The 27,135-nt window shown below is 41.3% G+C and overlaps 1 long non-coding RNA gene across 2 annotated transcripts in view; it reads right to left on the reverse strand.

Annotated features, from left to right (window-relative positions):
* The window catches only part of LOC114234122 (uncharacterized), a 47,337-nt gene extending 32,853 nt beyond the window's left edge, over positions 1–14,484 (reverse strand). Inside the window, exons 1-2 of one of the 2 annotated variants that reach the window (XR_008554589.1) lie at positions 14,376–14,484; positions 1,995–2,066 (exon numbers count right to left, since the gene is read on the reverse strand). This is a non-coding gene — a long non-coding RNA (uncharacterized LOC114234122). Of the gene's footprint in view, positions 1–1,990; positions 2,067–14,375 lie in introns of both variants that reach the window. The other variant, XR_003620327.2, reaches the window with a different exon arrangement.
* Between the last annotated feature and the right edge of the window lie 12,651 nt (positions 14,485–27,135).

A 27,135-nucleotide genomic window follows, 5' to 3' on the forward strand; every position in this document is an offset into this window, starting at 1 on the left:
TCTGCCCCATTTCTATGCTATCTAAAAGCAATGGAAAAATATCCTTAGGTGAGGATTAAAAAGGAAAATGAAAAGAAAAGTCATATGCATCCTTATGTTCACTGCAGCATTATTTACAATATCCAAGATAAGGAAGCAGCCTAAGTCTCCATCAATAGATAAATACATAAAGAAGAAGTGGCACATATATACCATGGAATATGACACGGTCATAGAGAGAATTAAATCTTGTCACCTGAAACAACATGGATGGACCTAGAGGGTATTGTGTGAGTAAAATAAGTCAGACAAAGAAAGCCCAAACACATATGTGTGGAATCTAAAAAACGAATAAACAAGCTTATGGATACAGAGGACATTTTGTTGGTTGCCAGGTGGGAGAAGGGTCGGGAGAAATGGGTAAAAAAAAGGGAGGACCTTAAGAAGTACAAATTTCCAGTTATAAAAGTAGTCACAGGGATGTGAAGTATAGCAAAGGGAATATAGTTCATAATCTATAATAATAAAAGCATAATATGCTAATTAGAATGGACGTCCTTCCAGACGTCCTTCCGGGATGAAACCGGGGCTGCAGCCACCATGGCTGAGAGGGAGGGATCCAGGCAGCCGTGGCTGCGAAGAGCTTACGCTTGCATGAATTTTGTGCTTTGGGCGTCTAGTATTGTAATAATTATGTATGGTGTCAGATGGGTACTAGATTTATTAAGGTGTTTACTTTATAAGTTATATAAATGACTACTCACTATGTTGTATACATGAAACCAATATAATATTATATGTTAACTATAATTAAAAGATAAAGAAAATATTTTTAAAAAGAATATCAAATGTATGCTTCCATGTTCATAGTAGCATTGTTTACAATAGCCAAAAGGCAGGAACATTTCAAATGACCATCAATGAATGAGTGGATACACAAAATGTTGTATATTCATGTACGACAATGAAATAATGGAATATTATTCAGCCTTAAAAAGTAGTGATACTCTGTCACAAGAAGCAATATGGGTGAACCTCAAAAATATTGGGCTAAGTGAAATAAGCCAGACAAATAATACATGATACCACTTATATAAGGTACCCAGAATAGTCAAATTCATAGACAGAAAGTAGAATGGTGGTTACCAAGGCATGGGGGAGGAGTGCGGAGAGAGTTGGTATTTAACATCTGCTAAATGGGAATGAATGGTTGCCATGGTTGCACAGAAATGTGAACGTACTTAATACCAAAGAACTATACATTTACAATTGTTAAGATGCCAACTTTTGCTTTGTATATTTCACCACAAGAAAAACAAGGAATCAAGTAAACATTTAAAAGAGCTTTTCTCAAATTGGTTCTAAAAACTTAACAAAAATGGAGTTCTTCATAAGTTATTCCAGTGTTTGTTCGCAGAGAAAATAATTTCTTTAATATGTTTGACCAACCAAACTTGATTATGTCTTAGACAAGACCAAGAACAAAAGTTTGAGGAAAAGTATTTGAAAAAACAAATGGGCTGAATTTCCTTTGAATTTCTCAAGACAACTATGACTGCTTTTATTTATCGAGGAAACTAGCAAGTAGGGTTAGCAAAACTCCTGATCCTTTCCGGGAGCTTTCCAAGTACTTATGTGGGAGTAGGTGGAAGTGGATAAACATTTATTATACACATACAGTCCTTGCAGAGGCAGAACAGAGCAATTACAAATGGGATTCAAAGGTCAAGGCACAAGGCAATATTTAAAGCTACCTGAGGTAAAAAGGCAGAGGGATACAATGTTCACTAGTTTCTACTATAGTAATATGAAATTTATTAGCCATAATATTTTTCAATGTCCAGGAAGCAATTTAAGGGCAAGAAAGAAGTTCACTGGGTTGCACTGTGAGAGTATTGGCCCAACCAATGTACTGAGATGTCCAAAAAGGACTAGCATGATGTACTAATGCATTTTCTCTAGCTAAGAAAAAGTGATTTACTCAGCAAAAGAGAATCAAAGTTGTACTTACTTACTTTTCTTTTTTAGCCATGACTGTGCTGAATTTGTGGAGTTATACAGCATCTAATAATTTTCAAAGTCTGTATCTAAAAAATAACAAAAACAGAGACACTGAGTTTGTGCAAAGTTACTGAAAATATTATTCGAAATTCTCCAGAATCAGGAGTCTCAACTATGTGATTTGGATTAAGATCGAAATAGCCATTGACCAGCATTGTCCTACTCTGGAAGAGCTCTTTTTCCAAAAAGCGTGAAATGATATATTATCACCTTTAAACACATGTACTTGTTGACATGGCAAAGGCTATCACATATACATGAACACACACAACACACAAAAATAAGTTGTTCAATTTTATAAAATAGGAAAACTTATAGAAGAAAAGCCTTAGCCTAAGGCAGAGCCCATCTGATCTTTAAAATACTAAGAAAAGAAAGTTCAAATCAAATTCGAAAAGAAACGCCCAATCATCCAAATGATTGTCTACAACATAATGTTAATATTAAGGCCATTACATTTCTATGTCCTCATGGTGCTATAAAGCAATCGACACAGTCGGTGACTCTGAATAAAAATGCTAGGTACCAGAGAAAAAATAACACATGCCATATGAAAGAACTTCTCAGTAAAGAAAATTGCAGATATAGATATTGCATAGGATATTGATTTTTAAATGGACTTAAATGAAAAACTGTTAGGATTTTACAAACCTTCCTTATGTCAAACAATAGCTCAGTTCTATGATCCAACTCTATAAACTTAATCGCTCCCATATGATAAAAATATTACAAATGCTCCACAGATAAAAACTTTTAGAAACAACCTTTTATTGTAAAACTGATTCATTCTGGTCGTCAAAATAGGATATAGCTCTAAATAGCAAAATCTCTATTTAGTTATTCATAATAATACTAATATCTTGTATAATATTTGATAGTATATGACAACACAAAACAAGGCCAAATAGCTAGATTAAAAGAGAAAAGGGCCCTCGCTGGTTTGGTTCAGTGGATAGAGCGTCAGCCTATGGACTGAAGGGGTTTGATTCCGGTCAAGGGCACATGCCCGGGTTGCAGGCTAGATCCCCAGTAGGGGGTGTGCAGGAGGCAGAGGATCAATGATTCTCTCTCATCATTGATTTTTCTCCCTTTCTCTCCTTCTCCTATCCTCTCTGAAATCAATTAAAAAACATTTTTTTTTAAAAGGGAAAAGGCAATAAATTACATGTTTGAGTTCATATGTTAATATCTAATCAATTAGAAATGGATATACCTTACTTTCATGTAGATAACACATACAACTTTTAGTGCCATCTCTCCACTTCCTTAACTTATTTAATCTTATTTTTTCACATTTTTACCGTGACACACATTTTAAGAAAGAAATAATTTCTGAGCTTATTTATGGACTTGCTCTTGTGGTAAGCACTCTCCTGCCAGCCACAGCTAACTCTAATCATTCATCCCTCAAATACATCATAGTGTAGATTCACCACAGTCCTTCATTAGCATTCATTAGCAATTAATCAACACAGCAGGGGTCTCTAGAAAGTTCAATAATCCGTAGGTATATTTACATTAAAAGTGAGCCAACATGAGGAGAGAGGGGAAAAAAAAGAAAAGAAAGAAAGAGGAGATGTGCAGTGTCAGATCTGTGGGAGAAAACTAAAGTTTGATTTAATCTTTAAAAAACAAAAATGGACAGAATTTGGTTATTCAGCCTAAGACTTAAACTCTTGATTAACAAGCAGCAGGCTGCATAGCTCTATTTCAGTTGTCACGCACAGATTTATGCTCCCGTCAGCTTGCTGAGTACATTTGTTCCACTTCAAGTAAGCTTTATGTATTGTCATTATATCTTCAAAAGGAACGAGAAGATGTTGTATCCAATTTTTTGCAATTGTGAGCAATAGCTTAATTTAGTCCTAAATTGTTCTTTCAGAGAGTTGAGAGTTATAATGGAAGCCTATTTCCCTGCAGGATGGAAAAAAAACCCTCCTGCTGTGGAGTATAATACTCTAAACCCATGGCTGAGAGCTGTATTGTACCCGCTGAAGTGTCTCTCTTCAAAATGAGAAATGTGGGGGTTGGGGGGGTACCTTCTCTGGTCAGCATCTGCATAGCATCGGAAACCCTGAAGTCCCCTCCTGCCTCACCTCCCTGAATTCCTCTGAACACTCCGCCCACCTAGCCTCAGTTTCCCCAGCAGGGAAAACAATCTCAGGATTTCCTGAGGGTGAAAAAATGAACAATGACAAAATAATTGGCAGGCATCTTATTTCAATGGTTTGGATTAATTATTTCAATTCACCATCCGATCTTAAAGTAATTTAAAATTACTGTGCTCACATGAGAAAAGGTACAACTGCCTCACAATGCTATTAACGCACAAAAATATGTCTGAAGGTGCCATAGAAGAAACACCTACGAAGCCATCCTGAGCTCATATAAATAAAGCCAGCTGAGGGAACAAATGCTAAATGAGAGCTGATGTGTCTTAGCATGTGAGACGTTTCACTTAGATGGACAGAGGTGTTCTCGTGTACGTGATTGTACCAGGGTTACACGGACTGTTCACTTGGCTCACACATGTTGCAGTTTGGGGCTCGGGCTGTGAATTGGAAGCATTTATCCCCAAACAAATACCTCAGACTTCAGGATAATGCAAACATCCTGCATCAGCAAACTTATCTCAGCAGGCAGGAGGACCAAATTGTTACCAACAGCATTGCATGGTTTGGGGAGTAGTCAACGGCCTTGTAAGATTTTGGCCTCACACTGCAGTGGAAAAACACACACAACCCTACGGTATATATATATTTCCCTCTAAAGAAAAATCTCACAAATGTCAGTGTTTTTGAATTGGTCCAGTCTAGTTTTTTATGGTTATAATTCAACATAAGAGTGAAGTACATGGCAGCCAGTATGGCTCATTATTTGAGTTTCAGAATAGACTTCTGAACTCTTCTGAACTACTATCACCTCTCTTTTGATGGAGTTGTTCTAGATGTTTCCTAAAGGAAGACTATATTCTGTAAATATTTAGAAGAAAAATCACCTTTTAAAAAATAATTTATGTGTGTGTGTTTTTTTCAAATACCTTTGGTCAAGGTTCAAACTCATTTGTAGTGCACATTTCAAAGAGCTGGTAGGGTTATGCTTAGAAATGGTTTTTCTTACCCTGCTTCTCCGTTTTATCCCACCAATTCCTTGCACTGAAGGAAAACAATACAGTCTGGATGGGAAACCGAATTAGCTGATAAAAGCATTAAATTAGAAACATGTTAAGAGATCACTCGGGCCATTGAAGATATAGTGTGCTACTTAGGTCCAGCGGTAGCCCACATCCTCATCATCAGAGCTTCTGCCTGCCGTCATTGGCAGAGACTGACAGACTCACATCAAGACACATCAAACCTTCATACATTTTTAAATATCCCAAATGATCCTAATGGAGAATGTAAAACAATTTGGGAATTCAATATAAGGGAAATGCATTCAAATGCAAGATCAGACAAACATATTAGCCAATACCCAGAGTATTAATGGACCTTAGAAATAAATCTGTCCAGTTGAATATCATTCCTAAGGCCTCTGGACACCACGGACGGTCTTTAGGCTGGCGGGGGTGGGGTGGACACAGTCAGGAAATGGGAACAAAGGTGAACCAGGTGGAAAAAGGGGATGGAGGTCTGTATCAATGAGAGATGCAGACAGAGAAGTGGTTGTTTTTTTATCTTCTGGGTTGTTTTTTTTAGAAAAACTGAATCATGCAACACACCCCTTTCCAGCCACCCAGTTATACAAACTAGCACTCTAATTCCCAGGAAGTCAAAAAACTAACAATGAAACTGCCTCATGACACTGTGACTCCACTTCTGGGAATCTATCCACAGGGACCCAAAACACTGACTCAAAAGGATACGTGGACCGCTGTGTTCACTGCGGCCTCATTGCCCATCACCAGCATCTGGACGCAGTCCCAGTGCCCATGCGTAGGTGAGCGGATCAAAACGCTGTGGTACATTTACGCAACGGAACACTGCTGGCTCGTAAAAAAGAAGGGAATGCTACCCTTTGCAACAGCATGAATGGACCACAGAGCCTTTTGCCAAGTGAAATAGCCAAAGAAAGACAAGTACCATATGATGCCGCTCCTATGTGGGAATCTAATAAAATGAACGCAGGAGCCAAATAGTGACAGTCGTATAGATAGTGGGCAGGATGGCAGCTATAGAGGGTGGCAGGTGGCATGGAGGGATTGTGCAGAGAAGGGAAAGAAAAAAAAACACCAGTGGACACTGACAACAGTGTGTTGATTGCTGGAGGGAGGGGGTAGAGGGAGGCTGGGGAAGGCATAGGGGCACCAAATGGTGATGGACGGAGACTTGGAGTGGTGACCGTACAGTACAGCCTACGGAGGATGTCTTGTAGACTTGTGCCCCTGAAGCCTGTGGAATTTTGTCACCCACTGTCACCCCAATAAATTAAAAAATAAATGTAATCGGTATAATAATTCTTACTTGAAAGGGTTGTTTGGGGGTTAAGAGAAGTAACGTCGGTGAATATCACCCCAGTGTGCTCTGCAGAGCCATTCACACTCAGGAGCCTCCCAGATGCTGCTGGCTCATCAGTCCCGACAAACCAATTAAAGACCATCGCGACTCCTCCGTTCTTCGTGAAGTCTTTCCCTTTAAATCCAACCAATGCTGATTTTTCTCTCTTGTTTAACATGTTTATTAACTCGTAGACTATAATCAGCCCAGAAATATTATAAACAGGCTCTCCCCTTTTCCTAATTGTTTCATAAATCTTTGCTCACGCATTCACTCAGTTGATAATCAGTTATTAAATGGTTGTATGTGCCAGGTAGTGTTCTAGGTACCTGGACTATATTAATGAAGAAATCAGCCAAGGTTTTAAATGCCACATCAAAAACTTTCATGTGTGCCGAAACCGGTTTGGCTCAGTGGATAGAGCGTCGGCCTGCGGACTGAAGGGTCCCGGGTTCGATTCCGGTCAAGGGCATGTGCCTTGGTTGCGGGCACATCCCCAGTTGGAGCTGTGCAAGAGGCAGCTGATCGATGTTTCTCTCTCATCGATGTTTCTAACTCTCTATCCCTCTCTCTCCCTCTCTGTAAAAAATCAATAAAATATATTTAAAAAAAAAAAAAAACTTTCATGTGCTTCCTTAACATACTATGTCTGAGCCCCCTAGGATGTTGCACCCATGTTCAGTGGATTGAATCTCACCATGAACTGAGAGAACATGTACACCGAAGGGAAGGCACAAGGCATCCTGGGAGGATTGTTCCTTCTCACAGGCTGTGCCCCTTTCTAGGCCTCTCCTGAGAGCCAGACCTTGAGAGTCAAAGCATTGGGACTCATTCTCTACTTGAGAGTCATTAACATTACGCTTCAAATAATTGTGATTAATTCCAGGTCTTTCAAGGGGTGGGTCTTGTCCTAATTGGACTTTTGAGGAAGGGGAGCAAAGCTAATCATTTTGAAACCAGTGCTGGGAATGGAAAATAGATGATTTTGCCTTTTCCCCCTTTTCTGACCAATATGCATAGCTGGCATTTATTTGTGAGTGGTTTCGGGAACTATGCAATTTAAATTTTCATGCAACTTCTAGCATACAGGGAAATCTGGAATTGACATAGTTGAAAACACATGCCTCATTGCAGTGTTTAATTATATAGACCAGATGCACCCTTTGAAATTGGGGTTTCCATTATTCCTGGGTACAGTATCTATAATAATAAAAGCGTAATATGCTAATTAGACCAGATGTCCCTCTGGACAATCTTCCGGACAAAGCCGGGGCTGCCTGGGTCCCGGATGCCTGCTGGTGGCCGGAGGGAAGCCCCAGTTCCTGGTGCCAGAGGCAAGCCAGTGCCGGCAGCAGGGGGAAGGAAGGCCTACTCTTGCATGAATTTCGGGCATCGGGCCTCTAGTGAAGTATATAAATGACAATACTGGGAGGAGGGCTTCTGAACAAATGGACAAACTGCAAAAAAAAAAACAAAAAAAACACATATATAGTATTCCATAATGATGTAATTGCTGTATTTGTTTAAACCCTAAATTCCAACAGGAGGTAATGAAAACTCATTGAAGAAGCCATAAAATACACAAGGATGCTGGGGCTATTTGAATATAAACCTCCTGAGGGTAAATCAACAGCCTTTTTTGATGTTTTGCCCTGGACCTAATGAGCAACTAAAGGTGAGAGGGCATCAAGATTCTTACATAAAAATAAAACAATTTAGCAAGTCCAAGTGTCAGATAGAAAGAAGAGCTTCATTTGAAGCTCACAATACAGACCCTAGAAGGAAGATGAAAAACAGTTTAGTTCTTTAGTGATCTAAAATAAGGCAACTAATGAGGACACTTTCATAAGATTAAAAAAAAAAATTGAAACTTGCTTTTTACTGCTATGGATTCATCTTAAAGGTCCATCGGGTACTTTAACAATTCATTTCATTGTGATGTAAACTTTGACAGTAGGTTATTCCTAAAGCTTGCCAAGTATGTTTTATTTCATTGTGACATGGGATATATACAGATGCACCGATAAAGATGGCTATGAATAATAAAGGTGATAATTGATCATTCTGAATAAATTGAACCCTGTAAATTGAATCACAATTTATAAGTTTGGGGACAATTTATTATACAAAGAAGTCTCTTCATGAATATAATCACCATCTCCCTATGACTTTATGACAGTCTAATGTGTGTAGTAAAAGTACACATGTAAATCGGTATCAGAAGGCCATGTGAATGTAATTGCCCTAATTTGGGTTTTGAGCTCCTTTTGTGACTGTCAGGGTTAATTTTACTGTTTGGGATATAACATTATCAAACTACTTACAAAAGCTATATTCTTCAAACCTTATTCTTGGATTCTCTTACTTTTTATATATTTTGCTTTATAAAATGGGGATCCAGTCTTAGTCTATGTACCTATGTACTTATATGAGTACTAGAGGCCCGGTGCACGAAAATTCATGCACTCGGGGGAGGGGGGTCCCTCAGCCCAGCCTGTGCCCTCTTGCAGTCCCAGTCTAGGACCCCTCGGGGGATGTCCACCTGCCAGCTTAGGCCTGCTCCTCAGGGATCGGGCTAAGCTGGCAGTCAGACATCCTTAGAGCTGCCGAGGAAGCAGGAGAGGCTCCCTCCACTGCCACTGTGCTCTCAGCCATCAGCCTGGCTTGTGGCTGAGCGGAACTTCCCCTTTGGGAGCGCATTGACTACCAAGGTGTAGCTCCTGCATTGAGTGTCTGCCCCCTGGTGGTCAGTGCGTGTCATAGCGACTGGTTGTTCCCGGTCATTTCACCGTTAGGGTCAATTTGCATATTACCCTTTTATTATATAGGATAACGTAAAATCAGCACATAAATTCTTACCTAAATGAATCTGTGATTACTGGAAAACGTTTAACATGGTTTCCCGTTTTGAATTAATTAAGAACAACTTTTGACTGTCACAAAAGATGACTGGATGAGTGTGACTTAGGAAGTTGATTTGATTTCTGGATAAAGTGCTCAGCAACAGCCTAGCATTTTCAAAAAAGCAATCACTGAGAATTTCAGGGATCATGGTTATTTTGTATGAACAGTATCTTCACACTGATGGCAAATGAAAGTCATTGCTTTGTTGTTAGTAAAAACATGTGGTTAAAATGTGCATGCATTTTTTTAAGAAAGCATGCATGTAATAGAGTGACAATAATCTCAGAAAAAATATTCAAAATTTGAAACTAGGAAAATGAGATTCTGGGTGATCTTCCATTACAGTACTTGACTTGATGTTCTATTGGCTGGACAATATTCAACACTAAGGGTAGAGATTAATTTTTAGACTTTTTTGGGGGAGGGGGGAGATGCAAATAAGATGTATCCAGTAAAATAAAAACCTCAAATGTTTCCATTTTTGGCTTTTTAAAAATTTTTTTTTAAATTGATTTCAGAGAGGAAGGGGAGAGGGAGAGAGAGATAGAAACATCAATGATGAGAGAGAATCACTGATTGACTGCCTCCTGCACGCCCCAACTGGGGATCGAGCTCGCAACCTGGGCATGTGCCCTTGACCGGAATTGAACCCTGGAACCTTCAGTCCACAGGCCAATGCTCTATCCACTGAGCCAAACCAACTGGGGCCATTTTTGGCTTTGTTGGACACTAACCAGTTTTATATCTAATGTAGCAATTTATCGAAAACATTTCTTTGTTAATTTGCCTGTATGTACTAGCTTCTCAAAAAACATTTTTTGAACCACCTTTAAATATTTTACTGTTTCCCCACTAATTACTAAATTTAACAGAATGTGATATGTGTTCATTTTGTATGTCATGATTTTGCCTCTTTGAAAATTATACTAGCAAACAAAATGAACAAGAACAGAGACAGGAAAGCTCATATTCTTTCCTTTATTTCCCTTTCATAAACATTTCTCTTTATTTTCAAGGTCCTATTATGTTTGCAATTCTTACCTGTTTGTTGTTGTTGTTGTTGTTTCTCATTTCTAACTTACATGTAATTCACATAAAAATTTTACTGCCCACCCTAACCAGTTTGGCTCAGTGGATAGAGTGTCAGCCTGTGGACTGAAGGGTCTTGGGTTCAATTCCAGTCAAGTGCACATACCTAGGTTGCAGGCTCAATCCCTGGCCCTGTGGGAGGGCGCATGTGGGAGACAACCAATTGAGGTGTCTTTCTTACATCAATGTTTCTCTGTCTCTCCTTCTCCCTTCCATTTTCTCTAAAAAGAAAAAAAAAATCAATGGAAAAAATATCCTCTGGTGAGGATTAACAACAACAAAAAGGTATTGTACTAAAATGGTTTTAGAGATTTTTATCTACGAAGGCTTTTTATTTTCTGTTAAGAATGAAGTGCAGAGGAAAGCAAGATGGCGGCATAAGTAAACATCCATACTGCTGCCTCGCACAACAATTTCAAAACTGCAACTGGAAGACAGAGTGGACATCGTCCAGAACCACCAGAAAGCTAGCTGAGTGGAAATTCTACAACTAGAAGGAAAGAGAAAAGGACACTGAGACTCAGAGGAGCTGTGGATGTGCGGAGACCCATGCACACGGAAAGGGCGGGCGGCTGAATACGCGGCGCAGAGAGGGCGGGCAGCAAGCTCCGGCTAGCTTTCTCATTTGGGAGGGAAACAAAACCTCCCGACTGCACTGAAATTCAGTTCCAGGTGAGACTTTGGGTACCATACTCATTTGGGGAGAAACTGGACTGTCTGGCAGCGGGCAAAACTTGAGAGCAGCCTTCTCTCAGAGGTGTGTGCAGCCATTGCCGCGGGACACTGAGACCCAGGGGCCTCTTAGGGCGGGGCTGACGGGAAACCAAGGCTGTCTGCTCCACCCTGAGACTCCGCCCCATCCAAGCTGAGCACAGAAGCCCTCCCAGCGGAGACACTGCTGATCCTCACTGCCAATTGGCCTGGAGGTCAACTCCCCCCAGTGATACTAACAACAATCAAGGCTTAACTACAACAAGACTGCACACACAGCCCACAAAGGGGTGCACCAAGAGTGTCCACCTTAGGTAACTGGGGAGGCTGAGCTACTAGGCCCTGCTAGGACACCTAGCACACAAAGCCACTCCATCAACTCAGGGAAGCAGCTAAAATGTGGAGACAAAGAGGCAGGCCACAAATGAAGGAAATGGAGGAAAGCAAAAGACTGGATATAGAGTTCAAAACCACGGCTATAAGGTTTTTCAAGAATTTCCTAGAAAGGGCTGATAAATTTAACGAGACCCTCGAGGATATGAAAAAGGATCAACTAGAAATTAAGCATACAGTGACTGAAATAAAAAATATTATACAGAGACCTAAAAGCAGACTAGAGGATCGCAAGAATCAAGTCAAAGATTTGGAACACAAAGAAGCAAAAAACACTCCTCCGGAAAAGCAAAAAGAAAATAGAATCCAAAAAGTTGAAGATAGTGTAAGAAGCCTCTGGGACAACTTCAAGTGTACCAACATCAGAATTATGGGGGTGCCAGAAGAAGAGAGAGAGCAAGATACTGAAAACCTATTTGAAGAAATAGTGACAGAAAACTTCCCCTACCTGGTGAAAGAAATAGACTTACAAGTCCAGGAAGTGCACAGAACCCCAAACAAAAAGAATCCAAAGAGGACCACACTAAGACACATCATAATTAAACATTTGTTACCATCCGCGGAGCTACCTGGGCACCTGGAAAGCTTGGCATAACACTTCCTACAATGTACGAGACACAATGTACTTAATTAGGGTTTAAGTATAAGCTGATGCAATCTATTCAGTCAAATAATAATTGAAACTATCATTTACTAGGTATTTCCTATGCAGCAGCCACTATGATGCACATCATCTCATCTAATCCTCATCACAATCATGTGAGATAAAGATTTTCATTATCTCCACTTTACAGATGTGGCAATAGTGGAAAAGAATATTTAAGCAGCTTGACCGAGTTAGTGACGTACACAGAAAAGCCACCTGTTCACTATCCGCCCAAACTTTCCAAATTCTTTAGCGTACAATGCTCTACATGCAAGCAAATTAAAGGCAATTCCTTCTAATGCCACCTTAAAACAGAATCACTCATTTTATTTTAATCAGGGCCCTTAAACTCAGAATTTGGGTAGTCAAGAGTCAAGTGAAAACCACAACAGAATAAAGACTGCAATGGACGTCACAAGGGCAAAGCTTTAAGCATTTTCTATTTCCACATGTATTCCTCTCATTTTTAATTACTCCATTCGCTTAAACACCGAGAGGCGTCCATATAAATCCTTGCTACGTGCAATGAACTGGCAGGAGTAATTGAACTTTAAAACATTATAAGAATCATCAGGAAAAGAACTACTTTTACATTTTTAGAAATTTTGATGGACTATTTTACTGAGTGACAGTCAATGAAAGCAGACAAGCAATGCAACATGATTAGACAACTACCAACATATGGAGCTGCTGGAAATCTCAGCCCCCACGGGCAACAGAAATGGGAGAGCAGATTTCTGGGACATTTTACACATTAGTACATAAACAGTCTGTTAAGAAATCACACTTTTCAGATGTCTATCTCCTACAGTCTTTAAGGCATTACACACGATCACAAATGAGACTTGCAAGGAAAAGTTTCCTAGCTTCAATAGAAAGTGACTGTCATCTGAGGCAAAGTCCAGGAATATCAAGTGAAAAATAATAAATCTTTAAAAAAATGATCTGATTGTGGGTCGTGCACCACTACAGCTTAAAAAATACTCAGTAAAGTTGTTGTTTTCCCCTGGAGATGTAATATTTTGCAGCAAGGACAGATTTGAGCTAGGTTGAGTAAGAAACTACTTTTTAAAAAGGGCATACTAAGAAAAAAAGTGCCTGGTAAAGAAGCCCTAAAAGTATATAAAAGCAAAAAAAAAAAAAAAAAAAAAAAAGCATTTGGCAACACATTGTAAAATGGGATAAATCAAAAGCTAATTAGGAAATCAAAATATATGGAGCCAATATCATAAAAGTGAGGGGGACAATATAGGCAGCTTGGAAGCTAATTAGAGTGGAGAGGTGATAATTGTATGCACTGGGGGAAGGCAAACTGTAGTGTTGAATGAAAATGAGGCAGAGATTGAGAAGAAAAATATCTCAAACACGTCTGCAGTGTGGTAGTAAATATTCAAACACAAAAATGTGAGAAATAAACCCCAAGGTGAGGTGAAGAAAACCTCTTATTAACCCTAAGCTTCATGGCTTAATAGACTCTCAAAGGCCATGGTTCCTTGAAAGATTAAATTGTGGGTTCACTCTTCTGCTCCACTGGATGAAGGATGCTCTCCAGTCATCTGTGTTCCCCTTATTATTATTAATTTTTAGAGTGGACTTGAGGAAGCCTGAAGATTGGAGATTAGAGATCAAACTTCAGTATCTAAATCTTTTCCCTGAACTGCATGCCAACATATTAATTATTTTATTTTATTTTTTGTTTTTGGCTTATCCAGTCTCCACGGCTCTGGGTTTTGTTATGTTTTCTTTTCAATAAAATTTGTCCCAGACTTATTGCTGTTACACTTTTCTTTCTCAGACTATTAGCCTTTCCAAGAATTTCTGCAAACTCTCATTCCATCTCTCAGTCTGGTGATGACCTATTTGGTGAGACTGCCTATAGAGCTTTACTCCAAATGACCAATGAAACAAAGACAATGCTTTTAAGAAAATTAATTTGCTGAAGTGACAACTCCCAATCTATGGCTAAAAAGCAACTTGAAGTTTGGTGAGACCCAAAGTTTCTATGTTCTCTTGTTCCTACTCCTTGGAGACCCTGAACACAGGAGCTCTGAGCAGTTAGCTTTCTGTGGCCTTTGTCAGAGCAACAATATGCTTACATAAACACTCCTGTAGGACAGCCTCTTCCAACTGCTTCCATAAGTTCTATCTTTTTATAAAGTGACTAGTAGCCCTGCGCATGAATCCGTGCACCAGTAGCTCTCTGCGGGGCCTGGCCACTCTGTGCCCACTGCCCAGAGGATCTCCGCGGCCCAGAGGCCCATCCGCGGCCAGGCATGGAACACTTGCCTTGTCGCTGGGGTGACGAAGCAAGCATTCCGCCAGGCCGCTCACGCTGCCCGCTCTCAGTGGCCACCCCTCCCCCCGCCCCCAGGACTGGGGGACTCTGGCAGGGCTGAGAGGACTGGGCAGTGCTATCTTGTGGCTATGGGCACCGCCATCTTTGTGATGGAGTGATGGTTAATTTGCATATTACCCTTTTATTAGATAGGATAGGAAGGATGGATACTTCAAGGTGATGATTAGATTGTTTTGTTGAATTGTTTGTTTGATTCTTGCCCAATAAAATAGTATTATTTATTAACATCTGAAAGTATTATTCAAAGAAAAAATATATTAAAGCCACATTCTGTACTTGTTTTAATTAACAAAGTGTCAAAAGCTACAGAGAAAGTACACAGAGGAAAGAAAACACAGGACAGCATACAGATAATGGATTAGCAGATTATAGGAAAAATTAATGTAATATATCAAACCAAAAAAATTTGAATGGACTCAAAAATTAGTGACAGACTGAAAATGGAATAAAACAGAATGGACTGATGAGTTTCCCCCAAATAATTTCTTTAGGAGACATCTGGTTGTGTTTGTGTGATGAGCAGAGTGATGTGTGAGCTCCTGTCTTTCTTCTTCTTGTCAGTATTAGAGGTCATAGGTTGATGATGGAGAGAAACACAGTATGGAAGGACCTGTGTCATAAAGAATTTGGTTTGCCCACGTCCTTGGTTCCTGGGAGGGAGCCTCTAACCACTTGGAATTTCCAAGGCGATAAGAGTGTCTTTGTTATTCATCCTGGACCCCTGTGACATTTCTGTTTTAAAAAATTAAACCAATGAGCTTGGGGGACTCATATGTAATAGTAACCATGGTCTAACTGCATTACTATTAGCTCCCTTTTTCCTTCAGGTTTTACTCAAAATTCTTCTCCTCAGAAGACTTTCTCCATTCATCTAGGCCCTATGGCTTCTATTTCTAAATGACTCAAGCATTTACCCTTTTTCTTTCCATTACTAACTATTGTTACTCGTTCACTTAAAGTTTTTATTTTCTCTCCTATCGATAATAGAAATTTAATATATTTTATGAACTGTCTCATTGCCATCTGTTTATCCATCTAATACATTCTGCCTATTGATTCACACATTTATTCAATAAACATTTACTACCTGCTACACCGTTCTAAACACCACAGCTAAAACGGCGAACAAGTGAAACATAAATCTCTGCCTTCTTGAAGCTTACATTCTACCAAAGGAGGCTGAACATAAAAGACAAATACATGCAATCTATGGCTTCTATAGTAATAAGTGCTAAGGAAACAATAAAACAGCGAAGGAAGATGTGACATATTAGGTGAAATAGAAGCCATAGGGCCTGGAACTTACTGGGGAACCAGGTGATGAGAAAGATGAAATCTGCATCTTCAACAACCAGTGGGGCTGAGGAAATTATCAAGCAGTTAACAGAGACACCATGAAGGAAATCTAGTTTAGAGGAAAACAGTAAGCTTAATTTGGGACAAGGCATTTAAATGCTTTTCAAAATCTCCTGGCCAAGCCATACAAATCTAAAAATAAACAAACAGGAGTTAGAAGTTGAGGAGTGTTGTAGAGGATACTCCTGAATTAAACAGAAATATCACAGGTTTATGTCCATGAGATATGTTGTCTAATTTCTTTGTGAAAATAAGAATTATTAGGCCAAACATTGTTAATTCAGGTTCAATTAATTTCTTTACTTTGTCTTTCAGAGACCCCACAAGTGAACATTAAGAGAGTATTAGAATGTTACGGAGACTATTATATTAGAAAATCTCATGGATAGAAAACTCATTTATTATAGACCAGCAGGTTTATTTACTACGTTCAGCATCTTCAAAACTCTTGAGAGTTGAATGGATCTTATCTTTATAGCTGACAATAAACCCAGAGTACTTCATTACTGCTTCTTAATAACACAGGCCTTTTGCAACCAAGCAGGTCATAAGCAGAACTGAAGATGAGTAATCACATCGAAACAATTTAGATGATCAATCATCTCACATATGCATAAAATATTAAACATAATGAACATGCGAGGGAGCTATTGATATATTCCAGCTCATGTCACAACAAAACACAAGTACTTCTGGGAGGCTGAGAGGATGTATGAGGTCCCGGGGTTCATAAATGCGAATAAGTCCAAGGCCTTTAACGTGTGACTTCCAGTCGAAGCCAAGCAGCTGGAACGCCTAACTCACTGAAGATCACAACGAGCTCTCTTTGTCGGATTATTATGAAAAGGCTGTTTTATATTGAGCCATGTATTTAGAACTACCCCTATTTGCATTGCGAATTTTATAACCTCAAGTTACCTTCCATACACAGGTCTTCCCAATAATGTTTGTCTGCCTGGTTTCTTTGTGAGAAATCATTCTACCCTCTATGTTCTTCCTTCAACTCCCTTGCTCCCCCTTATCTTTGTACCCTCATCTTTTTCTTCATCTACCTTGTCCCTGCTCTCCATGTCCCTGGGGCCCTGGTGTTCACTGCCTTCATCATTGTATTTGTTCGTGCTGTATCCGAGGCCCTCTGTGTGGTATGCCCTTCCTTTCCTTTTCAAGCAAAGTTTTTCCAAGTGAGGTCAGAAAAACCTAAAACCTTTCCATCAAGATAATTTATAAAAAGTGTCAGTTTCACTCAAGAATTTTCTTTGTAACAAGCTCCTAGAAAAGATCTTTTCTGGGCATGTCATGATCGGTTCCCTCCTGGCACTGTGTTGCAGCAGATCAGCAACTGTTCACGCCCATATGTACTGGCTGGTCTTTGAGACATACCTACCATCTGACCACATACATCGGATGCCTAGTAATTGCTACATGAATGGTTTTTTTAGGCTTGACAATGACAGAGACTGAACCTTCACAGTTAATTATCTCAGAATGTGAGATAGAGTGGGGGAGGGACAGACACAAACCCCTCAAAATTGTTTGGGTCTCCCCAGTCCTGGTGGCTTTTTGATCCACGCAGACAGGTGTTTTGGGGTTTTTTTGCCATTACCTCCATGTGCCTAACTAAGCAGTTAAGGACCACCAGGGAGCCTCCCCACTCAGTGGGTGTTTAATTTGAAGTTTACCCTTTATACTCTTCAATGATTATTCCATAGCCAAGCATAATGAAAATAATTTTATCTGGAATATAATTATAATTTTTGTCAATACCTGAAACACCTAAGTCTGGCAAATCAGCACCCCAGGTGATTTTTATGCACAGAAAAGTGTGTGAACTTTTTTTAGTCCTTGGTAGATTGTTGCAGTAAAGGACCCCAATCTATATAATAAAAGCCTAAGTGACTGTTACAGCAGAACAACCAGAATGATCGGTCGCTATGATGCACACTGACCACTGGGGGCAGACGCTCAATACAGAAGCTGTGCCTGGTGGTCAGTGTGTTCCACAGGGGGAGCACAGCTCAGCCAGAAGCCGGGCTCACGGCTGGAGAGCACAGCGGCGGTGGCGGGAGCCTCTCCTGCCTTCGCAGCAGTGCTAAGGAGCAGCGAGCCGATGAGGTAAGGAGCAGTAAGCAGGCGGGTGGTAAGGAGCGAGGAGTACCAGACTGTGAGGGGGATGTCCGCCTGCCAGCTTGGGCCCATGGGGATTGGGCCTAAGCCGGCAGGCAGACATCCCCCAAGGGCTCCCAGACTGCGAGAGGGTGCAGGCTGGGCTGAGAGACCCCCCCCCCTCTCCCAGTGCACAAATTTCATGCACTGGGCCTCTAGTATAATCATACATCACTCTACACATGTCCCTTTGTCATGTGACTTCGCCATTTCTTCCATCAAAAGTGAAATCTATTTCTCCATTTCTTGAATTTGGTCTTAGTTATGTGACTTGCTTTGACCAATATATCAATAATACATGTGACCCAAACAGAGGGCTTATTCATTGGAACTTTCCATCTTTATCCCCATGTGAATAAGCTCAGGCTAGCATGTTTAATGAAGAGAGACTGCCTTAGAGAGGTTCAAGCCATTCCAGCTGGGCTCAACTAAGGCTGCAGACATAAGAGTGAGACCATTCTAGACCATTCATTCCCAGCTGAGTTAGCCCAAACTAGAAGAACCAGAGAGCCAAACCACATATTTGTAAGATTTAATAAAAATGCATTATATTCTTGAAAGTCTCACTGAATCCCTTGAAGCGCTCATTAAGATCCTTGAACAACCTTATAACCATTGTGTTGAACTCTGTATCTAGTAGTTTGCTTGCTTCCATTTCATTTCATTTTTTTTTTTTCTGGAGATTTCTTCAGCTCCCCGACCCCAGAGCACATCACCCTTTCTCTTTTGTTTCCCCAGAATACTATATTCATAACACTAACAACAACAACAAAAACAACACACTGTTTGGCAATATATTAAGTTCTAGTACTGAACTAATCTCAACATATCTACATAAAAGATAATTTTATCCCCACTTTTACAGATGTGGAAACTACGGCTTAAAGAGGTTATATAAACTACTCAGGATCATACAGGTAGTACTAATGGTAGATGCAGTATTTAAATCCACAGTAGATTCTGGATACCTTGAGAATCAAAATACATTTTCATTTGTTTTTAACCTTTTGCACTCGGATGTCGAGTGTGACTCGACACGGTTAGCATTAGAATAAAGGAATCGAGAAAAAAGCAAGCGAGTGCAAAGGGTTAAACCAGATACTAGACATAATTCTGGGAATAACACAGGTGCTTAATAAATTATTACCAAATTGAGTTGACCTTTAAGGTTATACTTATCTTCACAGGCCTTGTTCCTGGTTTGTCTTTGATCAATTTTTACCTACCACTTCATCAAAAACACAAAAAACAAAACACAAACAAACAAAGAAACAAAACCCCAGAAAATTGAAAATGACATCTTTATGGTCTCAAGTATTATTAGCTAGTAATTAATAATAAGAAAGGAGCAAAAGGAAGGCCAAACATTATAAGCATGGCCATTTGGGCTACTTCACCAAGAAGCTGCAATTTCACACTCCCCAGGGAACCACCGGTGCATTCACTGCACATTACTGCGGAAGAGGCAAGACAAAGGGGGAGATGAGGGCATGCACGGTGAGTCCGAGTGACATAGGGAAGGTGCCTGTCAGTCCAACCTGGAACAGAGATTATTGGCCAGAGTGGGTGGGGCGACTGCAATCCCATGAAAATTTGAGGATACATAATCCCAAAACAAAGGAACTTTCACTCTCTTGATTCTTGTGGCTCTCTTGTTCCTCTGGTTTTGCTCCTACTTCCTTGCATTTGCCTGTGTTCCTTCCATAGCCATATGGCCCTAGAGGTTGCATGGCTGATGGCCATGCAGACTCCACACAAATAAACTACAGCTGGAATACAAACTAAGCCGGACTGGACCATGCACCTGTGGCATGGAAACTCTGGGCAACAGCTTTCATCCCAGCCCTGATAGAGACAGAGCTGAATGTCTTCCTTGGCAGGATGAAGGGAAATGGGACCTTGGAAACTTAGGGATATAGTTTCACGCAAATAAATGTCACGCATTCTCCCATGCGATACTCAGAAAATTCCTTTTCTCATGACATCTCATGAAGCCTGCTTCCCCCAGCATCAGGTAGGGATGGGAAGAGCTCCTCATCAATCCTATCTAATAAAGATGGGATATGCAAATTGACCATCACTCTGCGACATATATGGTGGCACCCACAGCCAATAAGGAGGGAATACACACATTGACGTGACAAAGATGGCAGTGGCCGGGCCGGGACGCGTGGTGATGATGCAGGCATTCTGCCCCACTCCGGCTGCTCTGGGCCTCTGGGCAGCGCACGTGCAGGCACGAAGCGGCCGGGGAGGGGCGGGATGCCTGCTATGAGGGGGGTGGGCAGGGGGTGGAGGGAGCTACAGGAGGGCAGCAGGGCCAGAGCAAAGGCAGAAGGCGGTTCCAGCCAGAGCGAAGGCAGAAGGCAGCAGCTAGAGCGAAGGCCCAGGTCCTGGGTGCTGGAGGGAAGCCGGTGCTGGCAGCCATGGAAAGGAAGGCCAATTCTTGCACGAATCTTCATGCATCGGGCCTCCAGTAATAGTATATTTTAAAATGGCTTTCACAGGCCCATGCCAGTTTTAGGTTTTTGAGTTTGGTGTTATGCCCTTCCTACAATAGTCATATTGTAATGTATCTTGAATTAACAGACATTTGTATGGCTCACTTAGATAGCAAGACCTTAATATTTATTAAAAAGAAGCATTTTCAGGGGAGGGTGGGGGTGGGTAAGAGATCAACCAAAGGACTTGTATGCCTGCATATAAGCATAACCAATGGACACAGACAGTAGGGGGGTAAGAGCATGTGCTGGGGGTGGAAGCAGACAGGGAGAGGTCAATGGCGGAAAAAAGAGACATGTGTAATACTTTCAACAATAAAGAATTTAAAATTTTTTTAAAAGAAGCATTTTAAGAACAAGATATGGGTGGGAACTGTGACTATCAGTCTATCTTTTACATTGAAATATGACTTACTCTATATTTAAATCATAGTCAACGTTTATATTTATATCAACCAATACAATAACTCTGAAGCCATTCATGCTTTGTTGCCATGCCATTTAAATGAGGAATGTGGCATTATGCCTGACTTAAGTATAGTACATTCAAGACTGAGTCTTTTCCCTTTTTCCTCTACACTCATACTGCTCACAATCATTGGCTAGTTAACCGCAGTGTCTCGTGTGTGTGTGTGTGTGTGTGTGTGTGTGTGTGTGTGTGTGTGTGTGTGTGTGTGTGTGTGTGTGTGTGTGTGTGTATTTGGGGGAGTGAGAACACATGACATTACCAATGTGAGAGAAGAAAACAAGGGTCTGAAAGAGTTTTTAACTTTTTTTCTGATACAACACGAGCAGCCAAGTAGGACAAGAGTCACAATTCTCTTTACTAAAGTCTTATTGTTCCTCCTGGCAGTTCTGGACTTCATTGAATGTTGTCAAAATTTTCAAACTTTTCCCCAAACATTTGGAGTTTTCAAAAAATGCATTTTGCTCCCAGGCAGTTTTCCATGCACTATGGGAGAATTTGAAACAAACCCAGAGTTGCTTATTCAAGCAAGCTTAAATCCTTATAAAAATTAAAGCATGCTCAATTTCCAACGTGTTTAAAAAGTTTAATGTATTTTGTCCTATTTCTTCAAATTGCTCTTCAAATGGTTTGGATTTACCCAAACATAAAATAGAATTTTGCCAAGAATCTTCTCCCCACCCTTAATTTTTAAACCCATGTGTATTTTAAGGGAAATTTAATACATGTGTTTCTAATTCATGTGCACTTAACTCATCAGAATCTTGTTTTGTAAGACCTGTTTGAAGTTTAAGAAGTCTTTTTGGAGCCTCCCTTTAATAACTCTTTTCAGGCCTTTATTCTTAGACGCAGGAAGTCACATTTTGCCAGGAGTAAATGAATGTCAAGCCCCAAAAGTTCACATTTAGTCCAAAACTGACAGCTAGGACACTTTGTTGGTGACTTTCAAAATTGAGTTCTTTCGTCCTTAGACTAAAGGTGTTTGATATTTGTAAGCCCCAAGCTCATCTTGTTTGAACATATATAAAAATCATCAGTGGTATTCGTGAAAGAACAGAACGCTAAGCTAATTATTCTAAACACATCATAAAATGATTAAAGATTTGCTAACAGACTTTTCTAAAAAAGCTAAGGTTGTTCCCGCAAAAATAAAAACTCATAAAGGAGTGGGTACTAAGCCAGAAATAAATGTTAATGGGGGAGTGAGGTGGTGATGTGAGATACAGACAGATATCACTTACAGGGTAATAGATGACAACAGCTCAGGGCATGTGAGCACAGTACAGCAAAGATGTTGATGAGTTTGTATCACAGGTCCATGTATCATAGAATCTGACATATCTGGAATATGAGGATTAAAAAAGAACAAAGAGGCTCAAGACAGGATGCCGAGCAAGATGTCATTAATGAATTACAAAGACAAGGAAGACAACAGAGAAATCTGTGTTTCAACAATTACTACTCAGAATAGGATATTATCCCACCAGATTCCGTTGTCACTTCCGGCTGCTGTCAGCAGCTGTTCCCTCTGATTTTCTGTCTGTAGGCGGCCTCCTAGGTGTTCTGCCGACACTAAGGGAGAAGACGCATCCTCTATCCCGTTGGCCCAAAGAAGGGAGAGTCACAAAGACAGAACATCACAGTTCCCTTGGTTTCTTTTTTCTTTTTAATTTCTTTATTGATTAAAGTGTTACATATGTGACCTTATTCCCCCATTACCCCCCCCCCATCCCCTCCCACTCATGCCCTAGAGATCAACCAAAGGACTTGTATGCATGCATATAAGCCTAACCAATGGACACAGACAACAGGGGGGTGAGGGCATACCTTGGTTTCTTTATCCTTATTCATCCATTTCAAATAAAATCGGTAATGCTCCTGGTTGTCATGGGACAAGAAACATCACACGTTTCATGTTGCTCGCTATGGGAAAGAACATGTGCGCAGCCCAGTGAGGGTCACGGAGAAGGCTGCCGTCGCTGGCCGGAAGAACCGCCGGAGGTGAAGAGAGAATTACTCATGCAGAGTTATGCTTGAACTGAAAATGAGTTTTGCTTGTCTCTGAAAGAGGCTCTCATTCCATCTCTCAGTAAGAAAGAGGGAGCGCTGGCCCCACGGCGAACGGAGGCAGCCCGGTGACAGTTCTGAGAGGAGGGCCGGCCCAGCAGTAGCACATGTGTTCTTCCTGATCTGTCCCCTGCTCAGGAAAGAAAACCCTCCGTGGAAACCACAACGTTACTTAATCAATCACGTCCGTTCTTCCTTTGCTTTGCATCTTCCCTCTTTGTTTGCCGTGACCACTCTCTGATGGTATCTCATTCTTTCTAGGGTTTCATTCCAACCACCCCCAACCCCGCCTTTCCTTCCCCCGCAGTCTCCTTACTACCCCAACGTCACGTAGCCTTCAGCCCAGTTGCATTTCTCACCAATCTGTTGCTCTGTGCCCGCCTCCCATCCCATCTGCTCTGCGCCCCCAGCTTCACCCCTTCCCTTGGCTGTGACGGGTCGGCCTGCCTCTCCTCTGTGCCTGGGAGCACACCGGCAGCTGCTCCTTTCTTGCATTTTTTTCCTTTTCCTAACGTCACTTCCATCCCAAGCCTCAGCTCTGGACTGTTCATTGGTCATGTCGTCTGAAAAATGCACATTGTATTTTGCTTGACAACAGACAAGAAGGTGTCCTGGCCAGGTAGCTCAGTTGGTTAGCGTATCCTCCCAATACTCCAAGGTTGTGGGTTCGATCCTTGGTCGGGGCACATTCTAGAAACAACCATTGAACGAATAAATAAGTGGAAGAAAAATTGATCTCTCTCTCTCTCTCGCTCTCTCTCTTTCTCTCTCTCTCTCAAATCAATAACTAAAAACAAAAACAGAGAAGGGGAGAAATGTACAAATAATTAGGAATTGGCTCATTGATAAGCTAGTGGGTCCATTGTGATATTAACCATGAAGTTCTCACCTGCTGGGGCCTCTAGCCATCGCATTAAGAACGAGGCTTGGCTGAGATCCATGGTGGTGGTTGCCTAGGAGGATGCTCAACTTGCCAGCTCCTATGAGAAAACTCAAGTATACAAATGTATAGAGAGCCACTGCTCCGGCAAGACCCCTGGGGGCTGAATGATCAGCTTCTGAACAACAACCGAGAGAAAGGGACCGAATCGGGAAGTCTGAGAAACCAAGGAAGCTCTCTGCAACTGGGTGAACTCTCCAGGCCAGAGGAGCCAGCGGGCACCCCTGTGTGTGTCCTCCTCCGGTTTGACAGGGTGGGCAGAACCTCTGTTCGGGTGCTCTGGACTCCCTGTGATACCACCACGACTCTGTGCCCACCCACATTGCCTGGAGCTTTTGCCTGGGAGCGAAGGGTGCCAGCAAGAGGTCACACAGCGGCCTCCCTGCAGGAAGCAGCATCCGCCCAGCCAGCCAGTTCCCTAACATGTCTTCTTTGGAGAAATGTGCATTGGGGTGCTTTGCCCCTTTTTAATTGGGTCATTCCATTTTAGTTGTTATTGTTCTGGAGTTGTATGAGTTCTTTCCATATTTTGCTTATTAGTCCTTTATCAGATAAATGGTTTGCAAATGTTTTTCCTATTCCATAGGTTGCCGTTTCTCTTTGTTGATGGTTTCTTTTATGATGCAGAAGCTTTTTAGTTTGATTTAGTCCCACTTGTTCACTTTTTATTTTGTTGCTTGCGCTTTATGTGTCATATAGAAATCATTACCAAGACCAATGTCCAGGAGCTTTATACCTAGGTTTCCCTTTAGGAGCTTTATGGTTTCAGGGCTTACACTTAAGACTTTAATCCATTTTGAGAAGAATGCTTAAATTTAAATCAATCCCATATTCAATATGTGTTTGAGCATCTCCATAAACCTGGTAGCATAGTGTAGGCAACTCGAAATTACCTTGTGATTAGCATTTGTCCCTAGAAAATACTTATGTGTGTAGAAATAATCCAAGGGAAATACATGAACCATGAAACAATGCACACTGCATAAAGTGTCACAAGTAGAGTTTCATAAAACTCTATTCAGTGACGTTAGAGAGGAGTCATTGTTATTATTTTTTTAAAAAATATTTTTATTTATTTAAGAGAGGAAGGGAAGGGAGAGAGAGAGAGAAACATCAATGATGAGAATCATTGATCAGGTGCCTCTTGCACACCCCCTATTGGGGATCAAGCCCGCAAACCTGGGCATGTGCCCTTGACAGGAATTGAACCTGGGACCCTTCAGTCCGAAGGCCAATGCTCTATCCACTGAGCCAAACCAGCTAGGGTGAAATAACTCGTTTTGAACTGAGACCCTCTAGCTGGCTATGCAGAGGACAGGAGTTAGCTGTCTTTCAGGTTCTGAAGGATGCCTCAGGATTGACCCAAGACGGAAAGGAGAGTACACCAGAATGTCAGATGAAGAAAATGAGGCCACAGGTGGGAGGTAATCAACCAAGGACCTTGTATGCACATATGCATGGCCCATGGACACAGACAATGGCCTAGGGCGGCGGGAGGCAGGGGCAGGCTGTGGGGGATGAATGGGGGGAAAGGAGGGACATATGTAATACTTTCAACAATAAAGAATTATTTAAAAATATATTTTTTATAAAAAGAAAATGAGGCTAAAAAGCCATGTTTAATTTTTCTTAGGGCGACAGCGTTGCACAAGTTTTAACAAATCATGGAAAAGAGAGGAAAAAAACAAAGGGATGTCAGTGCAGCTATGAAGAGGGTGCTGAATTCCGACTGGAAAAACGAGGGTCCTCTGCTCACATGAGTGTAGAGGGCCGCCTGGGAAGGCACATGGGCATTTCTTTAAATTGTCAGCTGAGTCCGAGACGACTGGCAGAGCCGCGTCTGGAAACACATTTCCCCAAGATGGCGGACAGTGTAGTCAGCTTGGCCTTCATATCAGCCCAGGTGTCGGCAGGGGCGGGTCTAGATATGTAAATCCAGTCAAGCAACAGGAATGCTAGGGCCTACTTAAGAATGCAAATAAGCTCCTTTGATCCTAAGTTTTGGTGTTACTTCCTGGTATTGGGGTATAAAATAAATGTGCTGGTGGCTCAGTCATCATCGTCCTGCCTCTCCATCAGAGAGAATGGTGTCCCACCTGGCTCCCAGCTTTATAAATCTATTTCTTCGTCTTTCAGGCTGTGCTCCCTGCCCAGCAGGGCTTGACTGGGGACCTCAGGCCACACCCCAGCCCAGGCGCTGGCCCCGGGGGACACCTCACCCCCAGCCCGGCAGGGCTTAATGGGTCTTCTTGCACATTCTGGTCATTTCACAATCAAAGTGTGGTTCAGATTGATTATTTGTTGTCAGTAGCGATCAGTATTAACGGTTTCACCTGGTTTTAGAAGCTCATAATACGCCACACCTTCCTGATCCCACCAAACGCAGAACATTGTCTTCTTTCCGAAGAGATTTGGCCTTGCAGTCGATGTTGATGGTTGACCTGGATCAACCCAAGATTTTGCGCATTTGGGATTTTCAAAATAAAGCCATTTTTCATCGCCAGTCACAATTCGATGCAAAAAAGACTTTCTTTCGTGCTGTTGAAGCAACATTTTACTGATGACTTTTTGGTTTTCCATTTGTCTTTCGTTCAGATGATGTGGCACCCATTTTCCTTCCTTTAAAATCTTTCCCATTGCTTATAAATGATCAGAAATTGTTCGCTGCCCTAACTGGTGTGGCTCAGTGGATAGAGTGTCAGCCTGCTGACTGAAGGGTCCCGGGTTCGATTCCCGGTCAAGGGCATGTACCTTGGTTGCGGGCACATCCCCAGGTGGGGGTGTGCAGGAGGCAGCTGATGGATGTTTCTTTCTCATCAATGTTTCTAGCTCTCTCTCCCTCTCCCTTCCTCTCTGTAAAAAAATCAATAAAATATATTTTAAAAAAAAAGAAATTGTTCGCTGAGCAACATTTAATCTTTCTGCAAGTTGTTTTTTAGTTTGACACTCATCTTCATCCAATAATGCTTGTAATTGTTGGTCTTCAAACTTTTCTGGTTGACCTAGA

This window comes from Eptesicus fuscus, chromosome 19, assembly GCF_027574615.1.
Source record: "Eptesicus fuscus isolate TK198812 chromosome 19, DD_ASM_mEF_20220401, whole genome shotgun sequence".
Classification (NCBI taxonomy): domain Eukaryota; kingdom Metazoa; phylum Chordata; class Mammalia; order Chiroptera; family Vespertilionidae; genus Eptesicus; species Eptesicus fuscus.